This window comes from Phalangium opilio, unplaced genomic scaffold, assembly GCF_054372755.1.
Source record: "Phalangium opilio isolate 3A_F unplaced genomic scaffold, DU_Popi_V2 ptg000105l_1, whole genome shotgun sequence".
NCBI lineage: Eukaryota > Metazoa > Arthropoda > Arachnida > Opiliones > Phalangiidae > Phalangium > Phalangium opilio.
The window spans coordinates 7311553-7335103 of record NW_028324207.1 but is presented as its reverse complement, the minus strand read 5'-3'; the positions used below and the strand labels follow the sequence as shown (position 1 = coordinate 7335103).

At 37.0% G+C, this 23551-nt stretch overlaps 1 protein-coding gene across 3 annotated transcripts in view; it reads right to left on the bottom strand.

The window, feature by feature from the left end:
* hwt (SH2 domain-containing adapter heavyweight) overlaps positions 1-23551 on the bottom strand; it is a 271876-nt gene that overhangs the window by 18083 nt on the left and 230242 nt on the right. The window lies entirely within an intron of this gene.

Here is a 23551-nt window from a genome sequence, read left to right as displayed (position 1 = left end):
AACTCACTCTCAGGCACAATTTATCTTTTGCGTAAGGTTAAGAAAACGTCATACTTATGGAAGAACTATTTATACATTTATGATGTAACGATATTTCATGGTTTAACTTCTCACAACAAGGTTGAGCGTAATTATCTAAGTAATATACTAGATTCGTGACGTTAATTGCTATTGTTAGTTAGTCGATAACGTACAGTTAGGCTTCATATCGATTATACTGCTTATATTTGTTACGAAACTCAGCTTTATTCGAAACAGTGCTTTCTGTTGTACTGTGCCATAAAAGGGCAGAAATATGGCTGTAGAAACTAAAGGAATATGCGGGTCAACCGGAGTTTCAAATGAAAATCCCTTGATCATAGGCATTATGGAGGTAAGGTATCATAACATTTCTAATAGGTTCGGTCTATGAAATAACAGCTCTAACAATTGATTTTAGAATTCAGAAGTAATAGAAACATTCAGAAAGATATTTGATATTACGTTGGAAGTTGTTTTGAAGCAAACGAATCACACTTGGTAAGGAATAAACCTATAGCTCGGCATTATCTATCCATTATCCACGTCATTTTATCTTTATCCGTACTTGAAAATTATCCAATTATCCTCAGAACTTGTACGTTAAATAGAATTATATCCACAACTTTGTTTATAATAATTGTTTATCCACTAATTCTTCGATAATGGATAGAAAATGCCGAGCTCTAAATAAACCCATGTGTATCTTGGACATTTGTTTTCGTCGTTGCCTACTACGTCACAGAAATTGGTTATACTTCCGCTTTTCATATTTGTTTATTTTTGTGCTTTTATCGTAATTTGTTAAACCGATTACACGGCAATGTTTGTCGGTGCTTAAAGATAGAGTGAGATTCAGAAAACATTTCCATACAAATCATGTTTCTGTACCACTATCACCAGCAACAAAGTCCTCCATCATTCTTATGGCTCTTTCAGTTGGATCAACTTTTTGACTCAGCTCGATGGGTGAAAGGGTTGTATCAACTTGCCCAACTTTTGAAGGGAAAAGTGAAATAAATCCTTCCTATTAACACAATTAAACGTTTACCGCCAAATGGAACCTTTTAAGCGCCACCTACCTTGGAACTTACGAAATAACTCGTGAAAAAGGCTATTTTTTTGTAATTCATTTTGATTGGCTGGAGAAATGAACTTAAAAAGTTGAGTCAGCACTTTATGGTGATTCAACTCATCCAGCGTCTATTCACACGATCCAACTAGTTGATTCAACTCGAGTTGACCCATCAAGCTGAGTCAAAAAGTTGGATCGTCTCATTCGTCTGAGAGAGCCTTAGAGTTTTGGTATTGTTGTTCTAACCCCAAAATGATTTAACCTTGTTAAAAATTTCCAAAACACGCCAGCACATGCTACGCCCCTACCTAATCGCGAGGCATTCTGGGATTCGTTCTTGGTCGCACGCGGCCAACAAACAATGCTTCTCTATTTTACATTTGAGTCAGCAAAAATTGGATCACCGATCTAATTTTTCCTAGCCAACTCTTTTGGGGACTCAACTCATCCAGCGTCTATTCACACGATCCAACTAGTTGATTCAACTCGAGTTTACCCATCAAGCTGAGTCAAGAAGTTGGATCGTCTGAAAGAGCCTTTACTCTCACCTCTAAGCAAGTTTACAAGGACTGACTCAAGGGATTCTCAATAAGCTTCTCCCGATTCTAATAAACACAATCAAAAATAATGAAAAAAAACACCCCTAAACATTTTACAGTTATATGGTGAACGATATTCCCTTGGAATTACTCGGCATCAACAATCCAAATATTTACATACCAGTGAGTTCCCATTATTACTGCAATAGGCAGAATTCATATGGGAGCTGAGTGTGTTAACTAATTTCAGGATATAAATATACTGTATTTGACGTCAGACACCTCTGTCTTCGGAAGATTAAAGTACTTTGTAAATTCCGCGTGGATCAATACACCAGATACGTATCTAATAAGCAAACCCCCGGAAAAGTACGAAACCATTGATTCATCATCATTAATAGCCTGTGATGATGGAGTTAAACTTGCTATTATCATCGTTTTACTCTTGGTCACTCTCTTCACAACCTTCGCGTCACTCATCATCTCCGGTGAAAAATCCTTTCAAAAATTATTCCTCAGGTATTTGTGGGAAATGGTCACTTCGCTATCGCGTCAAGGTAGATCGTAATTTTAACTTAAAAAGTGATCGAGGTTAGAGCATGGGCGACCATTACTAATTTTTCTGTTTAGCCATGGAGAACATTTCACGCTATTGGTCCAACAGGATTTTAATTGGTTCCTGGTTATTGGGTAGTCTGGTAATTGGAATCTACATCAGTTCTTTCCTGAGCTCAAATTTGTCAGTGATCGGTTATACCAGAATCGACAGTGTCTCTGATTTGATTACGAGTACGAAAATTCAACCCGTGGTCATCAAGAACTTGAACGAGTACTTGATGATGCAATACAAGGTGGGTCTCATTTCCCAGCCTAATCTTTTGTTCGCGTAACCTTTTGCAATATTTCAGGCGGAATTCGACGACGTGGCGAAGAAGTTTATCGAAATAGTGGACAAGGAACAGTCCTTTGTTACCATCGATGACTTGATATCAGACCAGCAATTTTACCGGGATATCCGAGACGGGAAGAAAGCATTGATAGTACATAAATTAGTGTGGATCTCGCTTTTCGACTTGGTGCAGGGCGAAGAAAGTGACTTTGATTTCTACTATGGTGAAGAGTCTTTAAGTTCAGGTGTCATGACAGCCTTCTTCAACAGAAGTGTTTCAGTTAGCGACCAGGAGATTATGAACCACGTGTACGTTTACTCGTGCACAAGAACCACTATAAGACCTTAGATGTTTAAAGGTAGAATTTGGGTGTAGTGATTTTTCCCCGTTCATCGCCGATATGTTGGCATGCTTACCTTAAGATGGTTATTTATACGACATCAGCTCTTATATTGGTTCTTGGTTTTGACGGACCATACGACTTATGTTTTGTGCATTTTCTTAGGATTCTACGCCTGGTGGAAACCAAATATCCTTTCCAATTCCTTTTTCATAACAATTACTTGAAAGAAAGACATACTTGGCAACCTGATCTAGTGGCTGAAGTTTCACCGACAACCCTCACGGATTTATCAATAGTTTTTCGAACAGCATTTGTTTGCCATTGCTTTAATTGCCTAATTTTCTTTGGAGAAATATTGTATGCCTCATTATTCACGAGATAACTGAATCGAAAGAAATTCATGCTAGAATTTTCTTCTAATTACGAAAGAGCATTAATATTAATGGATATAACAAATGTCATGGAAGCATATTTGCAACAATGTCATTGAAGCATATTTGGAACAATATCATTGAAGAATATTTGCAACAATATCCTTGAAGTATGCTTGGAACAATATCCTTGAAGCATGCTTGGAACAATATCATTGAAGCATGTTTGGAACAATATCATTGAAGCATGTTTGGAACAATATCATTGAAGCATGTTTGGAACAATATCATTGAAGCATGTTTGGAACAATATCATTGAAGCATACTTGGAACAATTTCAACTTTGTATTTAGCTTTACAGTATACGACCAAGATATTTCTTGAATATATGATTTAAAACCCTGTATTAAACAAGATCACTAGCAACTACAAAGTGGCGTTCAAATGTTTCAGTAATCTTTTATGTCGATTTTGTCTATAAACCCTATTTTAGATATTATTTGAACTTTATCTTAAAATCTGACAACGCAGTGTTTGAAAAACTTCATTATAGAGAGACTCTAAAGGACCTTTTAGAACTGCCTCTTTCGTACCGTGGGAGTTAAATTTTCTAAGGATCCTGCATTTCTTCCTGTATTCGCCTATATCAGCTGTAGCTCACCTTTCCCACGTATAGTTGTCCTCAGATTTTCCCAGGAAAGGAAAAAAGGCAGTATACCGAGTTTCTAGTAAATGACTAAAAGAGGAACGAGGGCTACAGGCAAATCAATCATTTTTATAAGGAGAACTATATGTAACAAACTGAGGTTTATTAAAGTAACACTCCCGAAAAATAGAGCAATTTTTTTACTCGTTTAACAAGAAGTTTATCCTTTTTTCCATGAATATTGAACTGGGAAAGACAAGTAAATAATAACAAAAGATAGTAACCATACGGTAAGGCCTTATCAAATGTAATAATATTCCAACTCACCTATTACGGAATTTACTAGAAAAAGATGCCCCTGTTTAAGGGTATACAAATAGTGACTTTTGATTACAACGTTCCATATATGAGGATAGGAAACTCGCAACGGTTGACAAAGACTAAACGTAAGTGGACAAGCGATACTTTACTAGCTTAAACCGAGGTTTACGACTTGAAAAGATGCAAGTCAAAATGCTTCCAGTGCACAAAATCTCGAAGTTCTTATTTGTTAAAGTATCCGTCATAAAGGTCTGACAGCCTAGAAACCCATTCTTTTCTATATCAGCGAAAAAAATCTACCCATTATATTGGTTAGCAAATCCATACACAAACAGACTTGAGAAATAGAAAAATGTAGTTAATTAGTCAAAAACTCCACAACTGCAGATAGCCACTCAAGTTCCTTTAATCGCCTTTGAAAATGAATAATTGATTGATTGGAAAATGTAGTAAATGATTCGGTAAACTTTATTTTGTAGAACTATTTATATGATAAGATTTTAATATTTTCAAAATTTGTTTTACTACAAAAAATGATTTTTTTAATTAACAGCCTCAATGTGTCGAGTGAGGTTAATGATAATGAAAATGAAGGAGGTTTTATAGGTGTTATGTTCAATAATAAATCTTCACAGACTGAAGTATTTCTCATCGGATTTTAAATAGCAAGCGACCTTTCTCTACCCGTATTTAAGACTAATATCTCAAAATTTTTCTTTGAAACTTGGTTTTCTAAAAATTGTTAAATTTTCCTTTATATTTTTTGTATATTTTTGTATACTTGATATTTATTGTTTTCTATATTTGTATTGTACGTCCGGGTAACCACCTTAAATAGGTTCTTCTGCCTCTGTGGTTGCCAGTAACTTTGGGTGCGAAATAAATAATAATAACAATAATAATAATCCTAGGTTCCATTCAAGGTAAAACTGAATACATTCACGCACCATTCGTTTAGAGGGAAAAACCCGGGATGGAAAAATATATCGCACGTGGAGAAATATATAAGCAGGGATACGCACGGAGTGTATATAGCTAAGCTATGGCCAGACTACATGTAGATTATTTTCCCTGGCACGCTTCTGCAAGATCCCTTCCTCCGGAAAAGAATGTTACGGAGGCTGAAGAGCAAGTGATTTAGTAGAGGAAAGAAAAAGAGACGGGGGGGGGGGGACGACGGAAGAAGGAGCCAAGGCTTATCGTACTGTAAGTCTCGACGACCTATTATAGATTCTTTCTACACTTCCATCGTCTCGAGTTTTCACCTGCTAAAATATAGATTTTACCTAGAAAATGTTGATGTTTACTTGAAACTAAACGTGCTTTTCTTATATTATAAATAATAGAAGAAAAGAATAAGAAGTCTTGGAAATATTAAAATTTATAATGCCTCTTTTGAGGTTTAATAAAATTAACTTGGAGAACATTGAATTGCAGTTCCTTTTCCGGGTGTCACGTTCTGCTTGTGTTTATAGAATTGAACTGAACTAAACTGAACCTATCTGTCATCTCAGTGCAACAATGACATCCGAGACAGCCGAAGTGTTAAGAATGAGGCTTTATGAGTGTCATGTCCTGGTTTTGTTTATAAAATTGAACTGTACTGAACTGAACTGAACCTATTTATCATCTCAGTGAAACAAAGACGAGTTAAGTATGTACGAGGGTGAAAAAACTATGTCCTCGCTCGGTTAATTATATACGCATAGTTAATATTACAGATATCAGTTTACAGATCAGATCTAAAAGTGTTATAAAATAAACTATTGGAAGGATCTGTTTGAAATATTAACAGCACATATTTTTCAAAGTGGTAAACGCAACACGACAAATGGTTTTATCCAAGCATAAAAGCCGTCATCAGATCTTATCTAAATGAGTTGAAAAAAGTGTATATATTCATTTCCTGAAAAGAAAGATAATGCTCGAAAACCTTTCCCAGTTATTAAAGGCAAATTTCATTTAAAATTAAAGCTAGCGTATTGACTAAAATTAAAATAGTCCGGTAGAAAAACCAAATATTTCGCAATAAAGAAAAGAAAAGAATGTTCCCAATCCATATCCTTCTTGGATAGAAAATTAATACAACTAGGTAAATAAACGTATATAAACACCTGCGGAGAATGAAGCACAGTGCCTGGCTTAAAATACGGGGCTTAAAACAATTTACTGAGATCCTGAAGCCGAGTTTCCAGGATGTATTTTCCCATTGGGAGTTGGAACGCGCAATTCGATCCACGCGACAAAATACACCGGTGCAATAAATCTTGCTGCGTTGAAAGCCGCCATGGTTTACGAACTGAACCCTCAATTCAAATTACCTCAGAAAGGCTCATTATTTGATAACATTTGCCAGCTTCTTTGATTAATCTTTCCTTAATCAAAAAACAACAAAAAAGGAGATTGCAATAGACATAAAAAGGCGGTAGGCAATCCTCAGTATCGGGACATACAAGGTGATTGATACATTGCCGTCTCTGCAAAAAATGTACAGCGCAGGCCCCAAAAAGCGAGATGGAAGGCAAGTTTTTACCCCCGTGTCTTTAGCTTTTATTTACGCCGAAATGGTCTAATGTTGTTATACTTCAGTGCAAACAAACTATTAGAATACGGTTGGCTTGATTTCTTATATGGTTAAAACGTTTTCAATTCGACGACTGAACTACCGAACAGATTTTCACAAATGTTTACGAACAGAAATAAAATTGAACCTTTTGAATTCTACGATTTTAGTGAATAAACCTTTTTCAATTATAAAGAACGAAGCGGCTGGGTTTCCCCATTCCTATCATGAACAGGAGTTGAATACACACCGATGAAACTATCAGAGCAAGGCCAGAGCTAGATGAAATTATGGTTAAGAAACTTCCCTTTTAAATATTATATAGCAGAAGTATATAATACTTCTCTTCGAGAGAAGTGCACCACAAAGCGGGGTGAGTGTAACGTCACTCTTCCCAACATCAGAACATTTAGAGCAAGGTTACTAAACCGAATCACATACACGATAAATAGTTCCCTCATCATTACTCTATTAGCGTTTAAATATTTGGCAAGACGCACTTGCGCATTTTGTCCCACGTCAAGACGAGGTTTGTGGGATGATTGCTGGGGATTTAGTGCCAAACAACTATTGAATTCACCTTACGGTGCGATGCCTATTTGTAGTTTGATGAGCGAAAAAGCAAACTAAAAGGGGGAGCCTGGGAAGATTGACGTTACATAACTAAAGCATTAAGAGGATACAGAGTGTCATCCTTCTTCTATTATCCCCTTCTCATTATAGCAAATAGAAACATATCGTTTCTTTTTCATCTAGGATAAATTTGCCAAGCTTGTTGGTTTGGTTGTCTGCTGCACCTCTACAGGTGTTCAAGTGCTTAAACAAACGATATTAAAAATTTACTAGCATAATACACGTTCTTCGTCGGCGACCAGTGTTGATACACAACTGCATAAAACGTTGCTGTTATGCAGGAATAATTTGTACAAGATATTAAATAACCAATCGCAATATCCTTAATTGAAGAAACCAAATAAGACTCATGGGTCACCGAAACTTACAAAACATGCTCTCGAAACCCTCGGTTAACGAGGTAAATTAAACCTTACGTTTAAAGGCCCTGATGTGATCCCATATCACAATGAGGTATTGCGACTAAACATGTAATTTCTCTACTAACGTCCATAAATTTCGTACAAATTATCTCTGAGTACCTGGCGTTAGGAAAACCATATATCCTGCTTGCCAGTAAAGGTGCCACAAGTTATAACAACATTAAAGAGATAAAAATTTCATTTTAAACTCTTCGGTCAGTGGCACTCGAAACGTTTCTCTCAATTATAAAATATTGTAAAGTTTTTTCTTTCTATCCTGCAGAGGTTTGTACGAAAATTACGATGGTGCTATGTTAGTTCAATAATTCATGGTTCAATGTTCTACAAAAAATTTAACATAGCGTTGACTTTTTATATCCTCACTGGTTTGCTGAAGCAGCAAACTACATTAAAATAATAATAATAATTATAATCTAAGCTTTATCTACGAAGGAATGTCCACACTAAGCCTGCTTCTGAAATCCTTCCAATACTTCAGGTCAGGAGTTCCTTAACCATTTCTTTCAGTAACCCTGGGATGAGGAAGGCCAGAAATAGAATGAAAGAGCCTTAAGAGGATGAAAATAGCTAGCGGGAATTGGAATTGAAAATGAAAAAGGTGTTGCTAGTAGATAAGAAAAATAGAAAATCCTTCCTTCTCCATGGCCAGCCTGGATAGTTCATCCCTATTATATTACACTCTTACGTAGAAAAGATGGCATATCCCATTTATTATCCAGAGAAATAAACCACTAAGACGTATTTCCCGGAGAGTTTCTTGGGGCATTCGGGGTTACTATTATAAACCCCAAATCGATACAATTTTGACACTAAGACGCAAGGGTAGACCCTATCCGTGTTCTGGCAGATACCGCCAACACTAGAACCTCTAGAATTTAATAGAGAAACAGACAGTATTAAGAGCGATTATTTTCTGTTTTTGAGCTTGAATTCTAGTGTACGTTTGGCGAAAAATAAATGTGGAACCGTCAGAAATAAGTTTTTAAACTAGAAAAGTGGTTATTAAGCTTTGTGCTGCCAGGAAAGGAAAATGATGAAAAATTGAAAGAATCAAATAATGAACAATCGGTTCCTCGTGAAAACGGGTCGAAATTAATAGATAAATTTATCATTAGTAACGGAAATAAAATAGAAGAGACACGGGGATATATTTCTCCGTGTTTCCATTGTGTAAGGATGAATTAATCTTCATAATCAATGCGAGGTAATTGGAAATTGGTTGGAAATATCTTCACAGCACAACAACAATCTATTTTTACCTCTCCGAGAGACGATGACGTTACGGAGAGGTATTACACTGGATGTCTCTGTATGTTTGTCTGTCACCTCGCTCGCAGTTAGCAAATCGGAGCAAACGAATATGCAATTCCACCTAAGGTTCATTCAATTGCGGGTTTTCTTATTATTTACTGGGAATCAATCGCCTTGTATACATTGAATATCCAAAAATTCTAAAAGAGGCATACGCCAAATTTCAAGCGTCAACAATAGCTATGTTTATAGTGATTTTAGGAATAACGTTTCTTGAAACTACTTAACTAATATTAAGGTAAATTACTGACGATTAAAATAATTAATATCAGTTATATTTATTTAATTATTTAAGTATTTAAGAAATTATTTACTATTATAACAAGATATCTTCTACTGTTATTCCTTTCCAGTAAGAATTTATTTTTATAATTTTTCTTTAAATAGATGTAGTATTTAAGATTATATTGGGGCTTCAATGCTATTACTCTTGACAATATTCTGATGTTATTACTGACGAAGAGAACAAATCCGTCGTTTTGATTTGAATTAGCTTTTGAGAATACCCAAATTCTGTGTCAATAACATCACCTTAAACATTAGTTAAGTCCTAACAAAATTTCAACCTTCTGGGTAAATTATTTTGGACTGGGCGTTGGTTATCAGTCAGGACGTCTGCTTACACATATCTATGTTATTTCAGAAGCGCTGATCTACGTCATTTTGTTGTACCAGTCAGGTGCCAATTCAGGATGAACCTTAATACTTCCCTATGCCTCGAAGATCCCACGAAAATATAACACAAAGACAAGAGAAAGGGTAGACGACCGTCGGATGAAAATCGATGTAGGGTTGACCTAAATCCGCGGCCAGTTAGGATAGAAAGTCCCATTACAGAAACCCCAGACTGTCTGTTATCTTCCAAACATTTTTTGTCCAACACTTTAACACTGTCAGTATCGTTATAAAGGAACAATGCGAGATACCGACAACTGTCATAACAGTAACACACTAAGAAGGGATGCTTTCGGATTGAATAGTTAGTTGATGGGAAACAGATCACAATACTTCCGGTGGCAGCGTCTCGCCCATGTACTGTAATTCTTTCCCGTACACATTCATTTATTAGACGGGGATGAAGAAGGCTTTGGTGAAAGGGAAGTTCTAAAGGGGTTCTCTTTTCACTTTTTTAACCGAAGCACATCTTTCATATTACCAATTTTACAGTCCTTTTTACGAAGTATTGTTTGGTATCATGAATCGTGGATTGTAAAAATTTGAAATGAATTCATTGAAACATTTATGAACGGTAAAAAATTGACAAAAGAAGAGTTATAAGGGGGATTATAAAATCTTTCGGTTTTAAAATGCAAGACTTTTGATCGATCAATAGATGACGCTGTTGTATACTCAACACTTGTTTATTAATTCTAGTGTTTCCAAGTTCCTAATATTAATACTTGCATCTCACACATTAAAAAGGGCAAAACATCCGTCAGTAGAGACCCAACGAACAAATCTTTTGAATTTTTATTACGGCTCAGATCTCGAGCTCGGGTTTTGAGGCGAGAAAGGGATTGGCTTGATTTTGCCATGCGCAGAACCTGTTTTACCCCAAGAGTCAGACTCTAATCGAATCACAAAAATAAGAGATTTCATTTCGTCTCTCAACGACAGATGGTACTACAGTCAACTTCATTAGTCACGTGACCCTATCCCTTAGAAGGAGACGAGACCAATCCAACTTGTTTATTTGTTGGTTGGGCCTATTGGAACATACAAGGGATTGATATATTGCCATCGCTGTGCACATTCATGATATAAAAAGACTAGATGGCAGGGAAAGTTTTACCTCCATCTCTTTCCCTCTTAGTTCCATTGAAAGGGTCTATTGACGAGTGAAGTGACTGTTGTAATGAACAGTTAGGGAACAAGGATAGGTCATTAAACATGAATAAAGCGTATGACGAAGGGGCATTAAGTGTTTAGAAGAAATGAGATGTCTTATAATATAAATAAATGTACGAATTATATGACAGTTTCCTGAGAAAGAATCATGCACTGGATTATTGAGCTGCGATTATCAAAGATAGAGGGAAAACATTGAAGGTTTCTATTGTACAGGCAGTTAAACTTCGGGATTTCTTCGAGCTTGTTATAATACGAATTCTTGTAATGTTATTTCGATTAATTAAATTTAGTTCAAATTTAAACCTTCGGTTTCTCAATTAACCTACGTAATAGTAAGGGTGTCACTTCCAAACACCTTAATGTTAAATCTATAACGGTCCTTAGTTATAGATATGGGCAACATACTTTCTAAACATATTTGAATGAGTTATGTTATTGACTTGACTATAATGAACTCCACGATTCAAAATATTCCAAATAAATGAAATCTATCACCAATCCTTAATTTTATACACTCACTCCCATCATCAAGAAAAATTGCGTTTATTTTTAAAAACTGGCGCATATGTTTACCGTGTCATAGCGAAGACCATTAACGATCGAGCCACTTCACCGTAATACAAAGCAATCGCTCGCTAGGGGGTGTACAAAATAGAGTCATAGACTACAAAGGGAGAGAGGAGACGGAAGAGTTGTGGGAAATTTTCCATCCGACAGAAATACTGTGCTGACAGACGTAAAGATGATTAATTGAAACTATATATAGGACCGTTTCGTTCGGCAATCTTATTTGTTTCGAGATGGAACGAGTCTAGGATGAAATATACGTTTATAACCTTAAGTCTCAAACACTAAATGTAACGTTCCGTTCTATACTAGAGTACTGCGCCATCTGGATAGAAACCTTCAATGTTTTCCCTCTATCTTTGATAATCGCAGCTCAATAATCCAGTGCATGATTCTTTCTCAGGAAACTGTCATATAATTCGTACATTTATTTATATTATAAGACATCTCATTTCTTCTAAACACTTAATGCCCCTTCGTCATACGCTTTATTCATGTTTAATGACCTATCCTTGTTCCCTAACTGTTCATTACAACAGTCACTTCACTCGTCAATAGACCCTTTCAATGGAACTAAGAGGGAAAGAGATGGAGGTAAAACTTTCCCTGCCATCTAGTCTTTTTATATCATGAATGTGCACAGCGATGGCAATATATCAATCCCTTGTATGTTCCAATAGGCCCAACCAACAAATAAACAAGTTGGATTGGTCTCGTCTCCTTCTAAGGGATAGGGTCAAGTGACTAATGAAGTTGACTGTAGTACCATCTGTCGTTGAGAGACGAAATGAAATCTCTTATTTTTGTGATTCGATTAGAGTCTGACTCTTGGGGTAAAACAGGTTCTGCGCATGGCAAAATCAAGCCAATCCCTTTCTCGCCTCAAAACCCGAGCTCGAGATCTGAGCCGTAATAAAAATTCAAAAGATTTGTTCGTTGGGTCTCTACTGACGGATGTTTTGCCCTTTTTTACATTAACCCCTTGCTGTTAATCATCAATTCACCATACCTTCACATTACATTTTAAAATTGGCGCGTGGAAACGAGAAAAGAGCAAAGCGCCATCTTCATGTACCTAATGCACCTAACAGACCCAACATAACTAACAGACAGACTAAGGTTATTCCTTATTTTAATAATCGCTGAACTCGTATATGGTTTATGATAAGACTAAACAGGAAGCTGAAGGGGGAGATGGAGATAAAATGCTGCATATAGTATCGATTGGTAAAACGGGTACCGCGTTCGGTAGCTGCAGATTAGGGTTTAAACGTCGCCCATCCTTCACTCATTATTAGTCGCCTCGATAACGCCAAAAACCTTTCCCAACCAAGCTTCTATAGATTACTCATTACTAATCAATGGGCCCCGCTACGCCAAACTATTTGGAAACGAGGTTAAATACCGGCGATATACGATACGCCTATTACGCCACACGCCATAAGGTCCTCGCATTTCGCATTTTCCCGAAAAATCAAACGCATTAGATACGACGAAGACTCAATTAACGTATTGAGTTATTTGTATACGTAAAACTGCTAAAGCGTACGATATATCAAAATTCAAAAACAAGGCTTAATCAATAGTTTGACATATATTATATTTCAGATATTCGTTAATTTTGTTTTTATGTACTTTTGCATTTTATAGATGTATATATATTTCAAAATTGTTTTGTGTGTTTGTTGTTTATGCACAGTCGCAATTTGAAACTAAATTTGGCCAAACCCCATGGATGATATCAGTAACACTAAGGAAATATTTTAAAGGTGGTTTGATTGCGTTCCTAGAGTCCAGACAGATTCACTCCTAGCCAGTAACGAGGGGTAGACGCTTTGGATCTCTGTGTACGCCTGAGTTCAAAAGAGTTCAGCCTTGACAGTGCATCGAGTTCAAAGCCTTCGGAACTCACAATTCAGCTTTGACAGCGCATCGAGTTCGAAGCCTTCGGAACTCACAATTCAGCCTTGACAGTGCATCGAGTTCGAAGCCTTCGGAACTCACAATTCAGCCTTGACAGTGCATCGAGTTCGAAGCCTTCGGAACTCACAATTCAGCCTTGACAGTACATTGAGTTCAAGACATATTGTACACCTGAGTTCTCAAGTGTCTACCATGCACCTCGGCCAGTAAGTCTGATTAAGGTATGGTCCCTTGTACTATTCCATGTAATATTAATAATAACGTAAGCTTTTTATATGAAAGAACGACCACACCAATAAGTCTGTGGTTTATTACACCTCTATTAACACAATAAAAGAAATAAACCTTGGAACTTTGAGTTCTGTTAAGAACGTTCAATTCTAGACCCGTGTCACACAGCATACAGATATTTCATACTGGTGAACCCAAAGACAATTTAGTACTCGAGTCCCTTAAAACACTCGGTACCTAAGCTCCCTGAATTAGCCTCAACGACCTTTTCTACTTGTTTCACTATAATTGTTGTTTTTTGAATAGTAAAAGACATTAGCATTTTGTACAAGTACAGAACCCTAATAGCTTCTACTCGACTTCGTTTCAAACCATGGAAAGAACCCCCGGCCCTAAAAAATTGGAAGCTACACCCAACCGAAGCGATAATAAAAACACTCGAGGAAGTGAAGTTAGAAGGATGGGCATGGGTTTTGTTTTATTCCTGAAGCGATAGGGAAAATGGTAATGGAGAAGGGTGATGCGGCTATAGCTTAGGATGTAGGGGAGAGAAGGGAAGAGAAGGGATCCTTAGCCGACTCTGAATCAGATAAAGCTCGATGCCCTAATAATTGTTCATTGCCGCCGGATGTCTCGTTCATCACTAAAAACTCGTAAATGTCTAGTAAAAACAAAAACAGGTTCGCCTATAATGTGCCACACACACAAACGAGAGCCTAACTGGAAAGTACAGCTAACCCTCTTAATTTCCTGGCGTTTCCAACAAAATATTCCTGATAGAGAGTAAAGGCCCATCCACACAGCCAACGCGACCTTAAAGTGTTTGCTTCATCGTAGAGATTAGTTATTCGTTGTTTTCAAGAACTACGAGTTAATAGTCTGCGAAAATCAAATATTTCTCATGGTAAACTCTACATGGAGAGAGCTTATGCTAATTTGCTTATTTATTAAGGCCGGCATATAATATCGCTGGAAAGGGAAGAAGTAGGGCTATCACATAACGACTCAAATTTGAGTACAGTGATGGTGCTATCATATTTCTAATTAAAGTATTTAATAGAGCTTTGATTGTTTTAATCCAAAGACTTTAACATCGTTAGAAAGGGAGACTTGGGGCTATGACATAATCAAGAGTTTTTAACGTCTTAAAAAGTGTCAGTTAGTTTTGGAATGATGGCTAGTTTGAGTATCTACTAGAGCCCTGCTTGTTATAAACCCAAGTGTTCAGTATCGTTGGATAGAAAGTATTTAGCGCTACCAGAAACTCGAAGAATCTTTTTGAATCTGTCATGAATTGAGAGTTATAATGCCTCAAACCTGAGGTGTTAATAAGGATAGGGATGGTGAGAAAGGAATCGTTTTGCACCCTGATCGTTTTAACACCAAATGCTTTACAGCGTTAGAAAGGGAAGATGTATGTACGGTTATTAAATAATCAAAGACATTCCCCGTACCTTCTATAAATTCAAAGACCTTACACTTAAAGTGTATGTGTCAAAAAAAGAGGTATGGAAAGAGTTCACAATTTGTGTTAAATATATTTCGAGCCCTGATTGTTGTAATCGCAACAATCCCTGGAATAGAACTATCAGGACTTCCGTGTATCTCATAAAAATCCAGAGTTCTAACTCTTTAAACGGTATACCTCATAAAAAGAATTAAATAAAAGTCGTTATTTCACCAATTTTCTCATTCCTAGAAACCTTGACTGTTGTACAATGCCACAAGTATCAACTGAACCCAAAGACCCATTGCAACACTTCAGTGTGAATGATCCTTACTTCCGTGAAAGAAGGGGAAGGTAACCTCACTGATATCGCATTCCAGCAGAGATGGCCCGCCAGCATATCACCACACTCTCTTAGTTACTTCTGCACCATTTAACGAAAATTGGTGGGGAGCTGAAGAAGCTCACGCGAGAATTAAAGGCCAAAGTAGTCCTGGCGATAAAAAAGGAAAAAATGATTCTTTCTTTCCTTGAATCAAAGGCTTATTCGCTTAAAACCAAAGCTAACCGACGTGGAAAACATAATAAATATTAGGCAGCTGGATGCTGACCACATCTGGTGGGCATGCATGGTGCAACTAAAACAAATCAAATCAAACAGCGTACGTCGTATGGGGACCGGTCACTTACGTCTTTCCGTTACTCGACGGTCAATGTTTGCCATAAAGTTAAGCCAGGCCCTATAACTTCTTTAGTAACTAAGAGCTCCAGATGCCCATATGCCAAGAATAAACGAAGTTACGATAGAAACAGAGAGAATATACCAAGAAGAGCAGGAGATTAAGCCTTTGCCTATTCTTAAAAATGGTTTAGGGAAGTAAATCATCTGGTGATTAGCCTATTAGCTACACCTAACATTTGTTTGAATATGTCGTCTGCTTCAAGACTAGAAACTTGGAGTTAACAAAACGAATGAGTTTTTGAGAAATGTTTAAAAATATATAAGAAATAGACATAAGAAGGAAAAGTTTTAATTTGTACATACTTGACCTGATACTAAATTGAAATTAATTGAATTGAGAAATCAGCCTACAAAACAGACGACGCGAATAACGCAATTAAGTGACTCACAGAAGCTATAACCCTAAAGCTATTAGTTACTAAATAATGCTTTAGCTTCTACTCCTCTATTCTCTTTGATAGAAAGTCGCTGCTAAAACTGACAGAAGTGAAGAAAAAAAAAGAAGATATTGCCAGAAGGGTTTTCGCTAAGGGATGGAGGTCCCTTATTTGAGTTGGTTAAGCGGCTGTTGTTTTCATTTACTCAGATTGCGCAAATAGCTTCAAGAATCTGGAAATTACCTAATATTTTATCTCGAATGCTTCCTTGCCTTAATGTTAGGTGAAGAATTTTGTTAAAGTTTCGAGGAAGAGGTAAATATAATAATAATACCATTAAGGTATTTCACCTATTAAGATTTACAGACCTAATCCGCAAAGCATCAAGGGTAACAGTTCTAATCTGACATTTTAGTAAGGGAATTTACAGCCCGTTCACATTACCCAACTTTAGTCAGCTGACAAAGCCGATCTGACCAGTCAGGCCAGATTGTCAGGCAATATGAACGTTTCACCCAATCGTACTATTGTCAGGTTCAAGCTCGGATTTTAATCGGGTAGGTAGGCGATTGGAGTCGGGCCGACTAAAGTCAGAGAGGGAGCAAACCAATCACAATAAGCCTTGGCTATTACGTCATAGGACAAGTGCTGGTTTTTCTTTCAGCTCGAGAGAGAGAACCGAGAGTATCGGCCATTATTTAATTGTCGAAGAAAGCCTGAAAAATGATTTCGGGCCTTGGCCATTTTTTAACATGGGTTTATTAGTACGTTTTGATGGTTTTCCCTCATTGAATATTAACAGAAGTAATATAGTAGGGAAGTTTCCTATATTTCTTCTGATATTATTGACCTTTATTATGTTCTGAACTGCAGAACTTTAGTGGGAATAGCTTTGATGCTCGTAAAGTAGTCGAATTTATTCGAGAATATGAGTTCATTTATAATCCAAAACAAATCACTCCTATTATTATGTACCACTTTGTACGCCCTCTTGTCGGCCCGACTGGTTGGGTGGTGTGAACGAGTGACCTGACTAGACTAAATTGGGTGAGAAGTCAGCCTGACAAGTCTATGATTTGTCAGCTGACTAAAGTTGGGTAATGTGAACGGGCCTGCGCGAACCTTGACTCAGGAACTTTCTGTCAATGACTAAGTTTGAAGCTTCTAATTTTTATTTTTAATTTTTTCTCCACAGCATTAAAACTGGTTTTTTTTTCAAATTTGTTAAAATGCATTATTTCACTTCAAAATCTACCTGCAGGATGTAAATAAGTAAAAACTATAGTCTAATTAAATTAGTTTAATTACATAAAACTATTGCACATGCTCTGTTTAAAATTTACGCTATGCCAGGAATGAAATTAAATAATGTTTTCTGCTTTACAACATCGCAGATTATAAAAAACTTCTTGGTTTGGACTTAAAAAACTTCTTAGTTTGGACTAAGGCCAAAAAACAACCGATATGTGTGAGGTTTAGCGATTGACTGAAGTTCAGATATTGCAATTTTTTTCAGTTATTTTTATCCATTTAAACCTTAATCAATATTAAATTCAATCAACTGATTTTACTGTTAATCGATCTATTCCCTCTAAATTAATTGAAAAAATTACATATCTACGCTTTTTCAAGAACTATTACATTTTCCGAAAACATTTTATCATGAAATTAATTATTTTGAAGAGAGTACGTGTTGGCCTTCTTGCATTTTGATGGAATACATATCGTTGTTAGGGGTTTTCGACAATTGAGAAGTGGTAAGGTTAAAGGTGGGTTTCCATACGCGCTTGAAAGTCAAAAAGATTGAGCTCAAGCTTGAAAATTTCAAGTTTACGCTTAAGCTCCAGGTCGGTACCATTTCCATACTCGCTTTTAAAGTAGCTTGCGATTGAAAAGTAGCCCGCTTGCGCTTGAAAATAGCGTCAAGCTTGTATCTGTCGTGAGTAGATATTTGCTTGAGCTTAGGCAGTTCAAGCTTGACGTCATAGACGTTTCGGCCAATGAGAATCAAATTCCATATGGCCAAGGCCCAAGTTTTTATAAGTTCGGACTCGGATTGATGAGAAATGAAGATGCCTACACAACGCGAATTGAAAGAATTAATTAAAAAGCAAGCAGGGAAATAAAGAAACGGTGGTGATGAAAGAAATATTTATTTATCTTGTTTTAAATAAGCCAGCAATTTGGGATATACGAAGAAAATAGATACCGTGGAATATCACTGCAAATTTATTGCAACTGAAATGAAATTATCAAGTAGGTTCAATATAGGTTTTATCTCGGTATTTTGCTATTCAAATAGCCTTTGAAAGTTTGAGGACACGTGTAAATCTATGTGTTTATTTTTGTTTGGCTTGAACTTTGAAATTCATTGATAATACAACTGAATTAGCAACAAATTCCGTTTAATAAGCAAACGTCGTTTCCGCTGATTGATATTCACCATTTTGATTTCAGAATTTTTTGAACTGCAACGCGAGCTAAGCACCTATTTTTATATTCTTTGGAAACAGGTAACGCTTGTGCTCATACTTATGCTACGCCGCAAGATGGCAATAGTTATTGGAACGCTTGAGACGCACGGATTTTGAAACGCTCAAGCTCAATCTTTTTGACTTTCAAGCGCGTATGGAAACCCACCTTAACTGAAGAAATGGTTTCGTTCCGCTAGACTTATAAAGTCAACTTTCATATAAAAAGAACTCAAAACAGTTTTGTTGATGATTTTGATGATACTTTACTACCTCATATATACAAAATTGTCGGGCCATTTCATATTCCCTTTAATTAACTTATCATCTCATCCCCCATATTACTTTGAAAGGTTTAGACAGTCGTCAATCGTCTTTCGTTTAAGCATCCATTTAAACAAAACCGAAATACAACTGAGGAAACAGAGCTCCCTCACCATAAAGAGACGAAAAAAGGGACGATACAATCATGTCCAAGGCCTAAAAATCGTTCGATCAAGTATTTTACAAGGACCCCAGGGAGGGAAGGAGGGGAATCTCTTAGCCCCTCAAAAAATGTACAGTAATTCTTCACTCTAAAACTCGCACTAGCCGGTAAAGAGCGATATCCCATCACGTGAGGAGAAATCGGGACAGAGAAATGACATATCCCAGCAGCCCTATCACGAAGACGCACCAGCCCTGAGTTATATACGAGACGTAACAGAGACGTGTGGGGGAGACGAGGTAAGGGTGTGTCGTCTAGCTAAGGGAAGAAGTACTAACGACATAACGCGTGAATGGCCACTTTAGACAAGGGTATAGGAAAGATGAGAGGCAGTACCCGTTACGACGACACACCAAAAAGCATTTTTTCACTTTAGCTTTATTCATAAGCACATAACCATAAGTTTCCTTCCTTATCCTTTCTCTTTGGCACGTGGTAGCTTACGCTATTTGTGTAGCTATTCTGTGTTCGTGTTTTGGGCTTGGCGATGTTATTATTAATTAATTTTACAATCAAAACGTCTTGGATTAAACTTTAGAAATTGAAATGGCTTTGCGACAGTTTATCAGTCACGAGTCCGCATGTACAATTGTAAAAACAAAGAAACTGCAATCAGAAAATGAGATGAATAATGATTAAAGCAATGAGCACTGAGTGGTGATAGCCATAGTGATTAAGTACGTTTTAAAAATGTTAAGTGATTATAAAGCTAAAAAATTTCAAGACGAAATTATTGGTAATTCGCAAGGTTTTTCGACTTAGTTTCTGAATTATTGTATAAGATCTGGAATAATAGACGGTTACTAAAATTTCACATTGGATGCGTCGAGGTCTAATATATACTAAACAGGGAAATAATATTGATTTCTATTAAGGCCTTTTGAGACGATACAACTTTTGACTCAACTAGATGGGTCAAAATGTTGAGTCTGAAAAAATTGGTCAGTGATCACTTTTCCATTCTCATGACTCATCGTTTGGGTAACACTGATAATTCATATGGAACGCATGATTTTAAATGCCTTTTTAATCGTGAGGGGGAGAATCCCCCCTCGCACGAGTATTGCGCCGACTTTTCAAGGTCTCTCTCCCTAGCTTTGGCAATGTATGGCGACAGGAATACCGTGTGTTTGGGGCTTTTCATCCCTATCATTCCGATTTCAATTTTTTTAAAGTAAACACTTATTTGGTGACTCCACCAGAACGAACTCTAGTTGAAGCCACAAAAAAAGGGTAAATAGAGTCCGCCTCCTCCGAAGCGCGCGATGGTGCGGTGGTTTAGGGATGATGCTAGGGATAACGACCCAATTACTAGTTTACTCAACTCATGTTGACACATCTAATTGAGTGGAAAAGTTGAGTCTTCAAAAATTGGTCCGTGACCTATTTTAAATTTTGTGGTTCAACTTGTCCAACTTCTGTTCACACGTCCTAACTACTATTTAAGTCAACTCAAGTTGACTCATCTAATGGAGTCAAAAAGTTGCATCGTCTGAAAAGGCCCTTATACTTTTAAAATAGTACAGAAATGTAGCGTTCACATCAATTTATGGCCATCGTAAAGTTGCACTATGAGAGTGATACTTTCGTCTTAACCTTTGGAGTAAACTATATAAAAGCGCTTGGCTCTTAACATGGAAACGGCGGGTAAAAGATAGCTATATAGTTATTCCTGTATGTGAACACTTGATAGATATATTTTTTACGAATCGTCTACTAAGGGCTGAAATGCATTAGTCATCCCATTCTAGACGCAGAGAGGAAAGGTATGTAGTTATCGCGGTCTGTCAGACAGGGGAAATCGCCCATTTACCACCATGGATAGCGGGAACCGTTACAAGAGACTATAGTGCTTAAAAACGCACGACTCGCAGGGACCCTCAAAAAGATAATACTACATAAAGAACACATACAAGTGAGTTGCTTAATTTTAAGGAGTTGTACCTAGAAAATATTAATCGTCAGCAAAGAGATTCATCTTGTTGAGGACCCACAAAGAAGTAATTCTAAGCGTTGTTAAGAAAGAAAACCAACCTCAAGTATTGTCATAACTTACGTCATAATTTAGTTACTTAAAACCAGAAACATTTCGATGTGTTTTTCTACAAATAACATCGACATGTCAAAAAATTTAATACATAGTTTTTTGGTAAATCAATTTACCAAAAAGGCAAATATTATTTCTGTTTCAAAATGTTAACCATTGTAGAGGCTAAGATTGTAAACCCATCCTCGCATAATTCCAGACACTCAAACTCGGTTATTTCTAACATTATATTAAAAAGCCTTTCAGTTTAAGCCTCAACGTGACGAAAACAATAAGGGTAAGGCTAATTACTTCACTAAGTTCAGGATAATAAATAATTTCTTCTAAATTAAAGACATGATAAATGAACCGAAGTATAATCACAGTGATTGTACAAAAATAAGCAGACAACTTATCACTTCAAAGTATGAGAGGATGGTAAGATGGATCTTATACATCTTATATCGGATAATAAAACCGCGCGCTTTGGCAATACAAAAACACAACATGATCACAAGAGAAGATTAGGAATTTAGGATAATAGGTGATTCTGAAGTCCTAAGATCACCGAGCTCGAGTAGCAAAACATTACTGCTTCACTCGTCTTAATGAAAAACTAAAAGGTCCAAGGTGGCCATGTCCCCGCTTATCAACTTCAATAAATAGTTGGTAATACAAATTAGTTCATGCGCATTATCAATATGAGGTCACCCAAGAAAACCAAAACTACATGTTCCATATGGACTTCAGTACATTATCCATCGTAACTTGAAATGAAAGAAAAAAAAATGCGACTATAGCGCCAGGTCTTATTCAATACAGAACACGGGATCAAATGAGGTAGGTATATGGGATAGGGTGGAATCTCTAAAAGGTTTCACTAATAAGGCTCCATAGAACTAACTCCCCTCCCTATCTAGTTACCGAGGTATAACTGATGTCGCGGAAGAGACGTCTGCTCCTATTATAAAGGAACATAGAGACAAGCCTACGGAGTTAAGAGAGAAAACTGACTTGGAAAGGACCCCCCCCCCTTCCCTGAAGAGTATCTTTCGACGTCCAAAAGACGACCTCATCAAAGGGAAAGAGACACGACGTCGAATGATGTTTGATCCAATTATTGAAGTTATTTAAAAATGGTCCCTGGATTAATTTAGACTTGTGATGGTTAAATTTTCAATCTTCAATTTTATTCAGATATGAAGTCCTATTTTATTTAAATTACTTAGTGAGATTTGCAGCTATAGGCGCAGTTATTTAACCAACTCAACGTTCTCCAAGAATCTCACTTTCGCCTAACGTTCTCCAAGAATCTCACTTTCGCCTAACGTTCTCCAAGAATCTCACTTTCGCCTAACGTTCTCCAAGAATCTCACTTTCGCCTAACGTTCTCCAAGAATCTCACTTTCGCCTAACGTTCTCCAAGAATCTCACTTTCGCCTAACGTTCTCCAAGAATCTCACTTTCGCCTAACGTTCTCCAAGAATCTCACTTTCGCCTAACGTTCTCCAAGAATCTCACTTTCGCCTAACGTTCTCCAAGAATCTCACTTTCGCCTAACGTTCTCCAAGAATCTCACTTTCGCCTAACGTTCTCCAAGAATCTCACTTTCGCCTAACGTTCTCCAAGAATCTCACTTTCGCCTAACGTTCTCCAAGAATCTCACTTTCGCCTAACGTTCTCCAAGAATCTCACTTTCGCCTAACGTTCTCCAATAATCTCACTTTCGCCTAACGTTCTCCAAGAATCTCACTTTCGCCTAATGTTCTCCAGGAATCTCACTTTCGCCTAATGTTCTCCAGGAATCTCACTTTCGCCTAATGTTCTCCAGGAATCTCACTTCTCCTAATGTTCTCCAAGAATCTCACTTTCGCCTAATGTTCTCCAAGAATCTCACTTTCGCCTAATGTTCTCCAAGAATCTCACTTTCGCCTAATGTTCTCTAGGAATCTCACTTTCACCTAATGTTCTCTAGGAATCTCACTTTCACCTAATGTTCTCCAAGAATCTCACTTTCACCTAATGTTCTCCAGAAATCTCACTTTCACCTAATGTTCTCCAGAAATCTCACTTTCACCTAATGTTCTTCAGAAATCTCACTTTCACCTAATGTTCTTCAGAAATCTCACTTTCACCTAATGTTCTCCAAGAATCTCACTTTCACCTAATGTTCTCCAGAAATCTCACTTTCACCTAATGTTCTTCAGAAATCTCACTTTCACCTAATGTTCTCCGGGCATCTCAGTTTCTTCTTAACAATTCTTGCTATTAAATTTTATGCCATTCAATTACCATTT